We start from the raw sequence: 16,636 nt of genomic DNA on the forward strand, positions 1-16,636 counted from the left end.
GTACAGTCAAAAATGTGTCAGAGAGAATACTGAAACTGCTTGATTTTTGGGTGTGGTGTTGGTGGACTTTGCTGTCACATGATACTATGCACAAAGGACATAAAGCTGTATATTAGACTTGGAAACAAGTACTTGTGCTCAGCAAACCTAAAAGAAAAACTTTTTTTAGCCTTTATTAGATAGAATAGTGGAGAGTGACAGGAAACAGGGAGAGAGAGTAGGGGAATGACATGCAGCAAGAGTCCAACCAGATCAGGAGTGGAACCAGGATCCAGCTGCTCAGAAAAATTGAGGCCTATGTGGTACACACCTTAACCATTCAGCCATCAGGGCTCCTGAACAGGTTCATGTTTTATAGTTCTGTTCTGTTTCTCTATTATCCCAGTAAACCAGGACAGTGTGACAGTGAGCCAGCCATCAATAATTTTATCATTTATACCTGTGATTCTCTATTGTGATATATCAAAATGTCCACTGTGAAAAAGGCCTGCAAGCACTAGTTTTCCTATGTCACATATTGATTGATGTTCATCAGTGGTGTCAGTATTAACATTGCTGGCAGCCTGTATGTTACAGCCTATAAGCCTGTCTAACCTGTAAATAAACTGCCTTTTAACCATCCATGTCACGTCTGAAGAGTCTGCTTCTGGGTCCTGGTCTGACCTGTAACAAATACAACTTTCAGCCGGGGTTGCATTATTGGTTGAACTCCAAAGATTTTATTTCACCACACAATCTTTCTATCTGCTGAGATGATGGAACTTCAGTGCTCTCTATAACACCTCAAGACTGCACTATGCACAGAACATTTAAACTCTGGGGTCACAGTGCCCTTTCTCCTTCTCTTTTTCAATCTGAAATCAATCTTACCTTTTAGGTAACGTCTGTGTGTAGTGAAGGATATCCGGCACACAACAAAAGCCCACAGGGGCTTAAGTTGCTGAACATTGGGCTGCTAATAGGCTGAGGAGTGTTATTCTAGCTCAACCATATTGGACATACCGGTACATTGCTAATGAGCAATTACGGTTGAGGCTTTTGTCAGAGGGCAACAGTGATGAACACCCATGGGTCAATTGGGCTTACAGGGTGTGAAAAATTATTGGTAACAGAGGGAGTGGGAGTATATTAACCCCACATGCTGCTAAAGCCCCATACAGATACAGATCACGCATACCACCCACACACATGCAGGCTTACTCCACTTTATTGCCTACATTACCATTTGAAATGGGGGGAAACTATATCCAAGAATATTTCACCATGTGCTTCCCTGAACAAATGCAGTTATGCATGTTACATGTGTCACATGTGCTTATAAGACAGCGAGTCAATTCAACTCCCCAGTGTCCCTTATTTGGGCCCTGGGTGAGGTTCTGTCCCCCTTTATTCATGTGTGTGGAGACGGGAAGTAAAGGTGGAGAGTAACACATCATTTTTTCATGTAAAAGTTTGACAGGACAAACTTTAACCTCAGTCCCATGACTAATACATGTGTGGGAGTCATGAACCCTGCATATGATTTTTGCATCCATACATGTGCAATCATGCTTAGATGCACGTGGATGCACAGAAGATGTTACAAGCCTGGCATATCCAACTTTGGTTATCACGGTGTAGGCTGGTGTTCATATTGCCTCCGGAGGGAACGTATCAGTACCTTTCCATTAATTAAGACAAACTACCTGCAAACATAGCCTCAGGACTCTGACAAAGCCGTACATCATTATTGTGTACCTATGACACATAGCTGCATTAAGACGGTATGGTTAGGCCAGATCATATGAGGGATCCCTCTCCTTCTGTGTACAATTTTCAGTGCGTAAAACTTCAGGAGATCTGCTCTGACTTTTGAGAGTGTGGTATATCCAATCACATGAGGCAGAGATTATTATCTTTGAGAAGCCTTCCTGCATGGGGTACAGACGTGGGTGACGATAACCTTGTTATGTTGTTGCAAAGTGAATGTAGGTGCTATGCTCACTGCTAGCTAAGTGAGTAGGCAGTGGGCCTGTATCTCTGCTGCTGCTGGGAACCAAGCTCCGTGAAGGGGGAACAGGTGCGGGGAGGGGACAGCCTGCGCTCCGATTAGCAGGCAGATGGTGGAAAAGAGTTCATCCCAGAGCAGGGAGAGGGAGGGGGAGAGAGAGAGAGAGAGAGAGAGAGGGTGGTGGAAAGGGAGAGGAGGAACTGAAATATAGAGAAGAGAATGAGGCAGAGCTGCCAACACTCTCAGACGCCCAGACAGGAGAAAATGTGGGAGAAACAGAGGAGGAGAGAAGATGTGTCATGATAGAAGAATGGATACTCAACAGTCAGGTGATGGATGGATGAGAAAAAAGAGAAGAGAAGATGGCATGGCGCCCAGAGAATGCAGCATAACAACTTTGGTGATTCCCTGACTTCTCCTCTAGCGCCACCAACAGGTCAAAATTTCAATTTGTTCCATACTTTGGTTTATGCCCTAATACATGCAAAACAATTCCATCAGCTTTAGCTGTACTTCATGTTGAGTGCTCAAATGTTAGCACTAAAACACACTATACTAAGATAGTGAACATGGGAAACGTAATGCCTGCTAAAAATGTTTGCATGCAGACATTAGCATTTAGGTTCAGCTTTATTGATATTATATGATACAGGATTGCGCAGTGAAATGCAGGCTCCACACACATAGAAAGTTTTAAAATGGGTTAGATATTGTGGATCTATTGAGAAGAATCCATCTCATCACCGTGTGCCTTAATTGTTAGATAGTTTCCCCTACAAAACATCTGACCTCTAATTTTCACATATCCAAGAGGGGTTTTTTTTAACATCACATCAGTGCCAAAGTCTGTCATCCCATCCTGTTTTGTCAAAAGCTCACCGGTGGAGTCCTGGGTATCATGTTGAGTTTTTAAAATGTGACCTTTATCTAATGTGCCCTCATTAGACTGATATATTTAAAGGAAGCTCTGTGTCTGGATCATGGTTTGTGGTGGTGGTATGGTGTTTGTCAAACATCAGTTAGCAATTCTGACCTTTAATTATAATGCCTCCACTGAGACGTTTTTTTCTTCTTTGCAAACTTTATTTTTCCCACGTTGTTTGTCACTAAGATTTGTCGATAACAACTCATCCAACAGTCACTTCAGGGACATTTCAGTGAAAATCAAAAATGTCGATCTCATGGTAGAGCAAGAGGAAAATCTGTTATCACCAGAGTCAGCTTCATCCTTTTGGGACCATGAATGTGTGCAACTTGTCATGGCAATACATTATTTCCATCCAAGATTTCCGTCACTAAAAAAGTAGACAGATTGACAGACTGGCATTGCCATTCTAAAAACAATAGGTGTACATGTTTAAAAAACTTCGTAACATTTTCTCTGGGTGAAACAAACTACGTGTAAAATATGTTTTTAAGGTTGTGCTTCCATATTTACACTCATCATGACCATCTACAGCACTGAACTCCTTTGTGAGTTGATTTTCGTTCATATGTCATCTTGTTTTTTTCGCTGCTGTTGAGGTGAGGATTTGTCACACTGGCTTATTACAGTGATGGGTCCCTGTGGTCTACCTCTGAATTATGCAGCACTCACGTGGCTTAGGCTACAATGCCAGACAATGACAGCAGTGTGGAAATTCATTGCATTCCAGGATTCAATTCAAAATCCCCCGGCTGTGGTTCTGTTACAGCTTGAGGACCTCACCTGGAGTGAATGTGGTTTTCCTGAGGATGTCGATTATGAAAACTGGTGAATAAATGAGGTGGGGGAAGCTGATACATGGGACATCTCATTGTTTGACATAAACCCATCAAAAAGCATTTCTCAATTGACAGTCTAAAAAGAGTCATGGCTCTGTTGTGGGCTTCAAATACAGTGTTGTGATGCATACACATATACACACACACACACACACACACACACACACACACACGTATGTATATACTTGTCCAAAAATGCAACTGCCACTCCACTATAAAAAATAAACCAAAGTGACTCAATGAGCAAATAAGTGACGTCCTCTCCTCCGTCAACAAGTCAAGGCTGCCTGTAGCTTTCACTCTTCACAACTGATTCCACTGATTAGCACAACATTAACCAGTGAGCGGATGGAGCTTAATTAATGGACTCAGCTGCTGTAGCATTTGGTTGGAAGGAGACCATGAATTCTGTTTGGCTAAAAAAGAAAAAAAAAATACTGTGATAGAGTAAAGATCTCAGCCCACAAAGCGGCTCAAAAACCAGCTGCAGGACTGTAATTGACTGTGATTCAGGAGAGTGCTGAAAAAAGAAGTGAAGAGCAAAAGGATAGGTTCACGTCTTTTCAAGTCTGCTTCAAAACAAGAGTCATATGTACAATGAAATAGTTTTGTCTTGCAGTAAAGATTCCTCCTGTTCATACTGATCACATCCTAATGCACATCCAGTGTAGGAGACGGGAGACAGAATCCACAGTCCTCATGCTGCTCAAAAATAACTGAAGACAGACTTAGTGAAATTACCCCCACACCTTCAGGATACGCGGTACAGATAATTGGATAACAGTTCCTTAGTAAGATTAGTAGTGACTGAGATTTATCATACATTTATCTTTACTGTAAATTGTGCAAATAATCTATAGTTAACAATACAGCTCTGGTCAGATTTCTGCACAGCCCATGTAAAGGATAATAAACCAACACTGTGCAGGGTCATGATTTGCATTTAGACTGGATATGAGTTAGGACACAAAAAGCTGGATTATTTGTAGTTACGTTATTAACATGTTACATGTTAAACATGTTACAATAATAACATGTTTCATGTTATTATTTCTGCCTCTAAAAATTAGGCCTTGGGTAAACACACACAAAGGTCGCACAAACTGACACACACTGAATCTCTGGGCGACTAAAGTTGCTCTCTGTCTTCCTTCACATTCACCTCTCCCATATACACAACACTGCTGTGCTGAGACATCTGTATTCAATTAGCAGGAAGCTTTCAGTGGCAACTGCATGTATCAGAGACTCTTAAGTTCAACAACAGCTGAATGTCTGCAGCACATCTGTCTTCAAGCGTATCTCTGCTGTGAGAGAGCTTTAATCTAAAAGACACAACCGGCTCCGTCTCTGCCACGGTTAATGAAGTCTACGTGCAGTTGTGTCACACTTAAGGGGAGTGTTAAACTGAATTTAACGTAATACGATATGTTGCCCCGAGTGGACGTCTTCAGCGAGAACATCATTTGGCTCTCTGGATATGGGAAGTCTCGCCTTTGGCCTCTCCTATGCTCATTGATGGGATGCTTATCTGGCTCTCAAACAGGAATCCTCATCAGACCCAAAGCAGCTCCAGATGTTCCTGTACGTGAATTATCCTGTCCAGTGCTATATATGGTCCTAAGTGTCACAAATTTCGAGCCTTTTGGCACTTAGTTATTGGTGATGTTGGCCAGGCTGCCTGTTTTTCCTCAGCACTCGAACTGAGTGTGCACCTGCGCCCTGATTCAGACTTCAGCCACTGTTTGATCTCACTTTCTTTACTTTTGGGACCGTCTGGGTTACTTTCTTACCAATTTTGTCCGCAGGAGTGTTAGCTTTGTTGATTTCACATGATAACTTGTGACAAACTGAATGACAAAACAGGGTATCGCCTTAAAACTGACACGAGTGTTTTCTCAGCATTTTCCAAAATACCAAGACTGTGATTAAGGTTTGGTCAGAGTTGGGTATATAAGCCATTTGGTTAAGGAAAAGATTACTGTCATGGTAAAACAAAATAATGTTGTCTGTTCCCTTTAAGCCAAGATCAAGACATCAAATATGGAATCTTTATACCTATTTGTCATGACTCTGGACTCTGGATTTAACCCCATTACTGGAGAAAATATTCCTTCAGAGGCAACTTATAATGAAATGTTCCAGAGGCTGCTTGGCTCCAGTCGTAACTGTAGAGAAATCACACTGCTGGATGGGACAGATACTAAACAGGCTGCCCAGAATCAAAAGGTAATATGAAGAGATCAGTCTGTATAATACTGCTGAAATGCACATCATACTATGCAACATTAAATCATAACTCAGTGTCGTTACATCTGAGTCTCACAGCGACATGTGTACATCACTTCTCACTCTTCTCGTTGGCGACAGAGGTGGAAGTGAGCGGAGACACAAAGCAGCTGGTGGAGCTGAGCAGGAGGGAGCAGAGAGGGAGCTTAGATCAGGGCACAGGCCTCCTCCTCATCCTGACAGCACTCCCACATGGACATGCTAATGCTGCTGCAGCCTCCAGGCGACTGTCCAGTGTCTGCTGTGTGTGGTTCATACAGTTCAGATAGGAGGAACAAATAAGGATGTGTGCCTTGTGTGTGTGTGTGTGTGTGTGTTATGGGACAAAATATAAATTATAGCCTCTTGATTTCCTCTGAGGTTCAAGGCAGGGCTGGTTCACCAATAGGGTAAAGTGGATAACTACCTAGAGGTAACAGGGCTCTAGGGTAGCTGTTCATTAATTGGTTTGTACTAATTTCATTGAAATTCTGTTAATAGAGACGTGCATGTACAGCACACTTCCTCCACTGTTGAGGATTTAATACTTTGTACTTATTTGTCTGGTGTTAACATTCTTGAACACTTTTTTGCCCATCTGCAAGACAAAAAACTGACTATTACATTCAACTTGGAGCTAGTTATTTGAAAAGCACATCCTCCACTATATCTGTCAGTGCACATAAAATGGAAATAGATACGACATTGAAACCAGTGTCTTCCCCTTGGGTGTCCACTGTGTGTCATCTGAAATAGAGAAATAGAAATAGAGGTGTGATATAGTCACATCCTTATCATCTTTAGCTCCCCAAGGGAGGAGGCCTGGTTACCAAAGCTTGGTCCCTGTCCCGCAAAGCAGAAAAGGTCAAAATGATCACAACATGCTCAAGCGGAGGCCGCGGAGCACGTCCAACACGAGCGTACGTGCTGAAATACTGATGACTGTTGCTCCTAGGAGGGCTGGTTGACAGGGAGGAGGAGGAAGGAAAGAGGGGAACAAAACAAGCAGGGTATGTGTGTGTATACATAAATACAGTACCTGTGTCATATTCAGAGACTGAGCGGGAGTCAGGTGTTAAGCCTGTGCTGTTCTTTTTCCTAATGGGATATCATTTCTTTAAATCCCATATGACACTGACAACTAAAGGAGAATAATTTCATTTTCTCAGTTGGCAGCATAAAGCCAGACACTGTGTTTTGATTTTTGGCGTCATTTTAAGTCACAAGTGTAATTTCATATGCGGCTGATATGCCATGAAGGTTGAGTCAGTACAGAAGCTCTGCATAAATAACTCATCAAAGAAATCTGTTCGTGTATAAAGGTAAAATTGTCAAACAGTAAGGTTGACAGTGCTTAGTCACTGTGAAAATTATTGTGTGTTTTCTGGGGATAACACCTTGCCATTTCGCTGTACAATAAACACACCACTCCCCTGCGTTAATTCTTATGACAGGAACATACATGAGGCAGCTGCTGCCAGTAGTGTATTCATTAGTAAAATTACTGAAGCTGATGAGATGATGTTCATTTTCTCTGTCAGACAGAAAAACAGGGCCCTCTTTGCCTTGAAATCTTACATCTTTTTTGACAAATGTCACAAGAAATAAAAAGTAACTAAAATACACCCAAACATGGCCTCAGCTCATCCTATTTCAGGGATGTGTCAGTTTGCAATGAAGTCATGGTAACAAAACTCATATAGCCTCACTGACATTTTTCATCTTCCAGATTGGGTTTTGCTATATAGAACATCAGTCTGACCTCCACGCTCATTTGGACAGAGGCTTTCTGTAACTGCACAGTGACTCATATGAGTTGTCAGTGTTCTGCTTCCTGGTAAACTAAACTTTAAAAAGTGACCTGCGTCAGCTGGAAATCTTGTTTTTGCTGACCTTCAGTGGTTGAATGTAGAAATGTATTCAGGTTGTGGTCAGTTAAGACCCTCACATCCCTGCGGGGTGTGGTCAGTGATGTCCATCCATCTATTAACTCTAACGCTTATCCTTTGAGGGTTGTGGGAGGCCTGGAGGCAATCCCAGCTGACATTTGGCGAGAGGCAGGTTGAGTAGGGAGTATGTCATGAGGATCATTTTTTAAGTATGAGGAAGTGTCATGACGTGCCACAATGTGTGAGAAAAACAAAGCCCTTTCATTCTTTTTAACGAGGTGTGGGTGCTGGCAGAGCAGGGTTGCCCACACAGAGGGCTTCGACAAACATATACAGGGTTGGCAAATAAAAAAAAGCTGATCCAGGCTCAGCGTTTGCTTTGGCCGGTCAAACATGTGCAAGAGCTATTGCTGGGAGATTACTTTGTGACATGCACACTATTATTTTACTTTTACTTCATCATTGGTGAGACAGAGGAGAAAATGTTTCAGTTGTGATAACTTGAAAGTTGTGAAACTCTGTCTTGAAGTATTATATAAACCACTCTGCAGTGTTTTGGGGTTCTGATAAGCCCTAACTTTACGGTCTCATTGGTAGGCAACATGAGCTCACCAATGCAGACCTTTTTGATTTTTTAACACATTGCTGCTTTTGGTTTGAATGCCTAATAAGAAATCACTCTCTGGGAATCTTTTGTTATCTGTACCTATGTCTCTCTCACCCTCACAGTTCCAGGAGTAAAACTAACAAACTCCCCTAAACCCTGCCCCACACAAACACTTGCTCTCATTTGCAGCAGATCAGGCCAAAATGGTTTGAGATTTCTCTGTGCTCCTTGTGCTTCTGAGGAAGTCAGCTTTTACAGAACTTCAAATGAAGGAGTGAAGTTTTGCTTCATCCCAAATCTTCAACTTATCTTCCAAGAAAACAGGCAGGTTTACTTACATCAGCCGAGAGACACAAAGTGCCAAAACACACAAAAAAATGCAAATTTCTCACGTGTCTCATATCTCACGTCTGTGTCAGTTTTGTGGCCTTCCCTGTCTCCGACGCATGAAAGCTTTACATAAACATGACTGTGTAAAATTCTGAGTATGCACTCTGACTATGAAACTCTCAGTCGAGATATGTGCACATACAATTGTGGCTTGAGACAGACAGATGTGTAATCAACTTAACAGATGAAACCAAACTCGATGTAAAGCTCACACCATTTCATACCATGATTAAATACATCTAAATTCACCATGTGTGAATAACAATAGCGGCTAAATAAATCCACCTCTAAACTCTACACAAATACAAAGAGATCATTTCATTTCCTATTAGAGAATTTTTGTTTATTTTTGAATGTGTCTCGTGTGACAAATAAAAGAAATGAGTTTTCATACAAATCCTTCAATGTGTGGAGTGAAAAAACACGCAATAAAAAAATCCCCATTGCAACAAATAGTCCCATCTCTGAAAGAAAACTCATTTTGGGTGAAAACATGAGTGCATTGTGTGTATCATTAAAATCCCCCAACCATTGACCTCTCAGTCTCTCTTCTTTAAAGCTTTGCTCTCTCCCAGCAGTGCACTTCTAGCATCTATTTTGTACAATTTCACATATCTCATGTCTCCATCAGCAGCCTACTGTGATCTCAAAGCGCACAACCCAATAAACCTCAGCTTATTTTTCAACAAAGACGCTGCTTATGATGCGTGAGGCCCACAGTCGCTGTTGTCATAATGTCAGCTCACCGGAGCAAGTGGCAGCTTACAGACGCCAGCACGATCACCTCTGAGGTGCTGAGTGGCCTCATTGAGCATGCGAGCAGGTAAAGAGCTGTGAAGTAGAGCGCTGTTACACCAGCTTGTTTCAACAGTGACTTATGAAAGCTTAAGTCTGCTTATCTCCAAATCTACGAAAAAACAAACAAAATCAATCACAATAGAAAGAAAAACACAAAATGGTGCATGAGACGAGCTCTGTTTGTCAGGCTGCCTCCACAATGCTGCCTGATTCCTCTCTGCCTATCAGCCTTCTTTATCGCATGAATCTTTTATGCTTTTGGTTTAAGCAAATCCTCCTCTTTATCTCTGCCTTTACTCTAAGCCACAACCCTGTGGTGCAATGTGTTGTAGAGATCTAATCCTTCGACAGAGACATAATTTTTACAACAATCTGAAGCAGCAATACACGTTGTTTTAAAAGGAAATGGTACTTACCCAATTTCTGTTACCTACATCAGTTTTAATCCTTTAAATTGAGTCATTGTGTTCACTCCACTCCTCCGTCTTATCTCAATATCCTTTCTTTTCACTCTCCATTTCATTTAAACTGGCAACAAAGGCATCACTTGCTATTTGACATCAGATGAATGCCTTACTTAAACGTGTACTTATCTGTTATCTGCACTTTGTTTTCCACTGATTAACCATGATTTGGAAACTGAGCATTTCGGGAAACAAAGCTGCGGTGTTTCCGTATGCCATGTTGTTCATGACTCCTGCCCACTGAAGCGCACAATCAAAGCCAAATGAGTCCATAAACAGACACTGACATGCAAGCTGTCATCTGATGGATATTTGGCTCTGCCAGTGCTCATTGAAGCTGGGTTAGGTGAGTATATGCATGTACGCACGCACGCGCGCACACGCACACACACACACACACACACTCACACTCTATTAGCGCCTGACAGTGTCATTCCTCATTGAACACCAAACCAGGTAGGTCCCTCATGCATTACTCATTGCACACAGCCAGGCCACAGTGCAACAGGAACCTGTCAATTAAAATGGATTCATTCTGCTCATTGTGCACCTACTTCAACCCAGAAAAGAGGGGAAAGGAGGGTGAGGAGAAGAACGCTAGGGTAACAACGGCATAAGAGGAGTGGAGAAGAGTGGAGAGTCTTTTCATAAGATGCCATCATGAGTACGTGTGAAAACGATTACAGTTATTCACCAAGACATAGAGAGTGTGTGCGCGTCCTGACTAGGCTGCTCTTAGTCAGTGTGTCCGCTGTGGACTGTTTCACACATATTCACAGTGACTGTTCACAGTGCTGACAGCAAACTGGAAAATTACTCCCACTGGGATTGTCATGGCAACCTATGACCCCCAGACCCCCACCCGCCCACCCGCCCTTTTCTCCATAATGTGTGATGAGGGCCAAGAGGGCACCACATTTATTTCAATGAAAGTTTCTCACCTGGCACACCCACCAACATTTTCAGCCTTCTCTTTTGTTGGTCGTCACGACATTAGCATCAGGGTCTTTCTGCGGCTCGCCGCCTGCACACATAGATGAAAGAAAATAATGTCTTGATAAGACTCATGGGAGGCTTTTAAATACAATTGAACATAATGGTGGAAATTGTAAAAAATCAAAGAATGAGTTGTTAATGGCCCAGATCTTCTCCTGGGGACTTGCTACACACACACACCAAGCATGATCAACTTCCTGGGAAACGAGTGGGAGTGGAACAGGAAGTATAAGTAAGTCGTGTGTGATGTGATTGAGGCAGGAGGATTTTAATGATTGTGCCTTTATCTACCCCCTGTAATCACCCTTGTACTCACAATGAATGAAAACCCTGCTCTGTGTGCTCTTAGTGACATTTGTCTGTGATGTTCTGTCTTTTCTTAACACTTTTGATGTCCTTTGCCCAGTGTTTGCTCAGTCTCTTACATCTATTCTAGTCATGGTCTGCATTTACAGGATTAGCAGGATTTTAAAAGTATTCAGGTCATGAGTCCAAGTTCTCCAAACATACCCTGTAGGCCCTTAAGAAAATTTTGACAAGACATAAATTTCTATCTTTACTTATTCTGTTACCTTTTAAAATTATGCTTTTCAAACAACTCCTGGTTGCTAAAACCTGCAGATTATATAATATAAAACATGTAGTTTTGAACAATTTTCTAATTTTTAAAATAGTGTTTGTTTTGTGGAATACAACATCTAGATTGCTACCCAATTTCGCTGTAATGACAATAAAGGAACCTATCTGTTACTAAGGACATGGCCTCACTCTCATCAATAGTACCGTGCCTCTTGAGAATCCCAATATGTCTGAATGGAGGACACATATCAAGTAACCAGAGATCTGTGATCACAGAGAGAGCCCTCTAACAGACTTGCTCAGCCAGTGAGAACAAGCCCAGATTCTTTTTGCACAGTGAGGATCCTACATGAGTGATGCCACATGCAGTCATCAGCAGTGTGGCTGCCTGCTGATGACTGGGCTCCAGCTGTAATTAGCTTTAGACCACGACTGCTGCCCCACAAATCACTGTTGAAAAACACATCTGTTGTATGATGTGACAATGCCATGTTTAATGTTTGGTTAGGTGTAGGCAAAAAAAAACCAACTTGGTTAGGTTTAAGGAGAGATCATGGTATGGGTTAAAATTATTCTGTCAAGTTTAGGGAACCCTCATGGTACTTGTGGTTATGGAACAATCTTGGTCATGTTGGTAGGAAATGGGAAATTAACTCCCTCTTAATGATTAGGAAGAATACACCTACATTGTGTATATTTTAAATATATTTGTGTGTAATTAGATTACCACAAACTGGGAGCAAAGGGGATCATAAAAGGTCACAACTCATTTTTGCCCCTGGTGAGTTAATATTGTTGTGACAGAATGACAGGCTGTACACGGTTATATGGGAACAGGACACCACTCTGGGTCTCAACACACTGGTGAGATGAAGGTTGAAACACTCAAAGGCACACTTTGCTGTCGGAAGTGGTGAGCTGATCAAGCAAATCCCCACTGACATGAAAACACACGAATTTCACATGCCTTAAAACAGCAGGATACAAATTATGCCATTTCTTCTCTCTTTTCTCAGCATGGGGCAGAGGTGAAAAAAGCAACGAGCTGCACTAGAGGACATGATGTTCTTGAGGTAGAAAAAAACGCATTTGGCCTGAGTGCAGCACTGATCTGCTCCCCACAAATCAGCAAACAGCTTGAGTAGATTGATGGTACTAGTAGTCTGTGCTGGTCCAGTATATAAGGATATCTATAGGCTATGAAAAGTCATGTTCTTAAATTACATTTACTGAGACATATAATCCCAACATTTGGATGATTTTTTTTTTGTTTTTTTTTTTAAGTTTTAAAGCATAAAGTTAATTTCTTTTTCTTTATTACTGGATTGTTTTTCCAACTTAAGTTATAGTTAAGTCTGGGTTCATTAATTATTTACTCACGGTCATGCACAGACACTGCAGTTTTATTACTCATTACCATTCTCCAGACTAATGTTCACAATCTAAATGTTAAAAATAATATAAGGAAGTAAGAGTATAAAAAGCATATCTCAGATTCAATTTATGCATATCATACAACAAAATTAATTAAATTCCATGTCTAACCAGAGCCACCAACAAACTGTCAGCAACAGGGAGAGAGAGAGAGAGACCCAAAAAAAGCAACATGCTTGGACTGCAAAGAACTCTCATCTCTCTCTCCATCTGTGTGTTTGCATATCTGCATGGAAATTGCAGACACAAAGGCAGTGGCGACCTGTCTGCAGTCTGTCTTCGTTTGTAATGAAGTGGAGGCGGAATCTCAACCTGGACATGATTGACAAGGATTTTCTCAGTGATATGTGTCATTGTTTAAAGATACACAGAGTAAATTATGCCCAAAAAACTGATTAGTCTGTCTGAGTCATTATAATGCATTCTGTATTTAATTATTTCATTTTACCCTTGCCTCATGGCTGCCTGTGACTGAACTAACACTTACTTTCTGCTTTTGCACTGTTTGAAAACCTGTTTAAAGTTTTCTTTCAATCTAGATGAAGTGAGTGAGATAAGCAGACAGAGCCACTTGACTTTTAAAGATCAAAAACATGTTGTCTAACCTCTGATCCAGCTGAATAAAGAGCACTCTCCTTGTGGAGCTGCTGACAGACACTGGATGATATAACAGCACTTCACACGCTGCTGGGGAAAAAAAAAAAAAAAACACTTAAGCCAGTAGAAAGCTATGAGAGTTTGGGCTAAAGAGCACTTAAATTGTCAATAATAATTCCATTACTTTTCAGCACTTGGTCATTCAAATGGAGGATGACTATATTTTTCTGAATGTGGTGGGAAAAAATGGGGCACACAAATCTCTAATGCAGCATTTTTTGATATAACTATTTTTGCAAAGTTTCACATATCAACTCAACAGGTAAAAGAAAACATGCAAAAACTCTAACTCATTATTGTCAATCTTAAATGCATAATACACAGAATACACTATATATACACCTTGTTAAACCATGAAAACAGATTTGAACTTAAACTGTTGTCATCCCAAATTCCTATTCAGCTTTAGAGCCAGACAGACATATACAGAGGATCAGAGCAGTTGCTCAGACGTTTTACAGGCCTTTTATCACCTCTTACTAATAGAGTATATCAGTTTTCAAATGAGAGGCACATGGTGCTTTTCAGTAGGAAATTATAACAATGACACACTGCAGAACATAAAAATAACAGAAAAAAACAAAACAATTATCAGTAAAATTTAAAAATTGACGCAGTGCCAGCAGACTGATGTCACACTAAAGAAAAACAAGGCACCAGCACAGTTTTACAAAGCAGTTTTGTTTTTTAATTTAAATACCAAAGACCTAAGAGGCCAATGAGGACAGCAGGGAGTTAACGGTTCACTAATATAATCTGGCCAGACCATACAAAGCTCTGCAAAACACTGAAGTAATGTGGGAAATAATACTTGGTCTTGGTCAGATGCCTGGCAGAAGAACTGTATGTGATGAAAGCTGAACTAAGGCTTGTAAACTTGACATTATAGTATTTTAGAACAATGTTACAACTCATGAAAACAAATATGATTCTCTTTTAACTAAAGGACAAAACCTCAACACTTTTGTATTTAAAATTGTTAAAAAAAAAAAAAAAACATGACCAACAAAACAATGTAACTACCCTATTACTTAAATCAATCAGAAATCTTTGACCTTATGGGAAATATGCTCACTAGCTTATTGCCAAGTTAAAAAAGAGGATGAAAAACCCACTGTGTGTTAGCAAGCTGGTGAATACAGTTAAGTATTTAACTGAGACCAAAAACAGAGCTAAAAGAGCGTTAACATTCACGTGAAACACGACTTAAGTAACAGTAAGTAAATTTTACTTTTTCACTGTAATTGTGTGTAATTGTATACAAATATGAACGACATTTCTCTACTTCCCCTCACCTTACACAAATGACGCCAAACTCCGTCGGATACGGACGGACACGGCCGCTGCCATCTTTGTGCTGGTGATGATGTCATTTGGAGCCAGAGCCTGCGCAGTTGTGATTGGTTGGTGGAGCCACGGTATCGAAGTCCCGCCCATACATCCGCCCGACCAATCGCGAGTCAATGACAGCCGTCAATCATGATGTCCTGTTTTTACAGCAGCAAAGAGCTAATTAAAACCAAACTTACTGGTAAAATGAACACTTGAACATACATCAGCATGATAAGAACTACCTACAATAATGGAAACAGTATTTGAGAAAAAATTATTTGGCGTGTTCTTTGATGTTTTAGTTTGGCTCATGCCCCAGCCACTAAAAATAAGGGGGCGTGGTTTATGACCCATACTGCAGCCAGCCACCAGGGAAAGATTAAGATATTTTCACTTCACTTTTGGGGAGCTGTCATGATGTCCTTCTTTGTGTTCATGTAAATAAATTACTTTTTGCTAACGGGTTTGCCATATCAACTTAAAATGGATGATATGTCAATATTGTGTTCACAATTTGTTTCCAAAAAAGGTTTTGCATGTGCAAGGTACAAGAAAACCTTGTAGTTAATTCTGTCTTTATGATAATCTGTGTACTGCGGCACGAAGTCCCTGCACTGTATATCAGCACATCAGCAGCTTAACAGTGAGATGAGATGTTATGATGATAAATGCCATGTCCTAAGGGAACTCTCCCCTGAAGTTGGAAAAATGAAATTATCGTTAAGACAGGCTCTTTTCTATATGTTAGGGACGAACCAGTCCAAGGCAGTTTCAGAAAAAAAAAGCCACTGGCAAGTAGAATCACATGATCAGTGGTGTCAAAGGCCTCTTAGGGTTTCAGTACAGAGCACTCTCCTGAATTAGCGTCCACAGATCTCTCTTGATAAAAATGAAACATGCATCTTTGGTAAAATTATACCCCAGGCTGCAATTTTTCATCACCCAAAAACTCTCAACCTTAGCTTGTAGTTACTACTTTGCAATTACCAGAAAGCACTGATACATGCATCGTATCATACAATCAACCACTGACTTTGCCCATCAAGGAGAAATATTGTTTTGCACTCAAGACTCTCATGGTTGAATTAAACATTCAGCCCTAATGATTTATCAGTCTTCCTAAAATTTGACTATTACTATGGAGCAAAAGTTTGTATCCATATGTGTTTGCATGTTGTTCAGCCAAAAAGATTAAATGGAAGTGTATCTTAGAGACGGCTGTGATAAAGTGGCCATTTATTCCTGTTTCACATCCTGAGGATAAACAAACATTTTGTCCTGCTTCTCTTTTAGTAATTTGATGGATCATTTGGTCTGTGTTGTGTATGCATGCGTGTGTCTTTGTGTGTATGTGTGTGTGGGTGTGGGTGTGTTTCCATGTTTGGGTATGGTCGATTGTGTGCATGTGCAGGTGATTAGAGGGCTGTCCACAAAAATGAATGAGCTCAGGAAAACTCATCCATGACTC

The sequence above is a fragment of the Lates calcarifer genome, linkage group LG8, assembly GCF_001640805.2.
Source record: "Lates calcarifer isolate ASB-BC8 linkage group LG8, TLL_Latcal_v3, whole genome shotgun sequence".
Classification (NCBI taxonomy): domain Eukaryota; kingdom Metazoa; phylum Chordata; class Actinopteri; family Centropomidae; genus Lates; species Lates calcarifer.